Genomic DNA, 1,489 nt, shown 5'->3' with positions numbered 1-1,489 from the left:
TTAAAATGTAATATATTTCAGTGATCAAAGCTGAATTTTCATCATCACCAGTCTTCAGTGTGACATGATCCTTCACAAATCATTCTAATATGATGAAAAACATTTCTTTTTATTAGCGATGTTGAAAACAGTATGTTGTGCTCCCTCAAATTTTCGTGGATTTTGAATAGAAAGTTTAAATGAACAGCATTTATGTGAAACAGAAATATTTTCTAATAATATAAATGTCTTTATGGATACTTTTGATCAATTGTTGTCCTTGCTAAAAAAAACAAAACAAAAAACAATAGAATACATATAATTATTTGTTCCTTTCTGCAGGTGATGATTGCATGACATTAACAGTGGCAGTGAAACAAGTTTGGCCGAGTTTTGTGAATTAGAAAGTTTTTAATTTAGTCATGCATTAGTCGTGCTGAAATGCATGAGAATTATTTCATTTAAATTGCTATTTCAGTCCATTCAATGTGTGGCTAAAGTGGATAGTGAGGATGATGTGCACAGAAGTGGTGCAACCTTCAAGTGAATTCATTTCTTAAAACGTTTATTCCACCACAGTCATATCAACCAGATATTCAATTTACTAGTAAAAAGTCAGACGTTATAAAAAGCCTCCATAGATTAATTTTCCTTTCCAAAACAAAGCAACAGATCAATGAAGTGATTTTTTGATTTCGTGAGGTAGTGTGATTAAAGCGTGTGGCTGTTACCAGGCTTGATTTTTAGAAGGATTGAGCTTTGATCGAAACACTTAAGCTCAGGTTGCCTGCGGAGATGCACACATGCTTTTTCAATAAGATGGTGTAAATAAAATTCGATTTTTGGACATTGATTATTAAATTGGCAAAGTAGTTGCATCACCACTGTTAGGCAAAAGAACTCTCTAGAGGAGAGCAGAAAGGTAAAAAGCAAAAACGACCTTGTTTTTTTTTTTTTGAATTCAGCAGAAACTCAAAGACAAATCTTCAAGTTTACAAGCTTTTACAAAAGGAAATGCATTCTCCTTTTAAACGCATTCACTGAGACTGACTAGAAACAGACGGCTGAGAGATTAAGGGTTCACAGGCAATATTAGGCAACACACGGGAATACAGGTCACTGCTTTATATTTCATTTGGGAAATTAAACTGCAATGTTTGCTTGGCAAGAGTGGCCCATCATTACAGTAACATATTGGTTGGTGATGTGACACTCATTTTTATTATTCATATATCTTATTTTTTTTAGATTTTAGGCTATTTTGCTTTTGCAACTTACCGTTTATTTAAACCAGTAAAAATAAAACATCCAGAATGCACATTTAAATGACCATTTTATTACACTGATATGTAGATTTCAATTACAATACATATTCCTAAAGGCAGTTTTCTCACAAAAAATAAAATAAAAATGTATAACTAACTTTATTAAAAAAAAAATCCTGGCAGAGTTTTCTGCTTTATGGAATCATAAAAAACACTTTTAATGACTAAATAACTCTTAATTTGTC

This window comes from Carassius gibelio, chromosome A20 (assembly GCF_023724105.1).
Source record: "Carassius gibelio isolate Cgi1373 ecotype wild population from Czech Republic chromosome A20, carGib1.2-hapl.c, whole genome shotgun sequence".
NCBI lineage: Eukaryota > Metazoa > Chordata > Actinopteri > Cypriniformes > Cyprinidae > Carassius > Carassius gibelio.
This window is presented reverse-complemented; position numbering follows the sequence as displayed.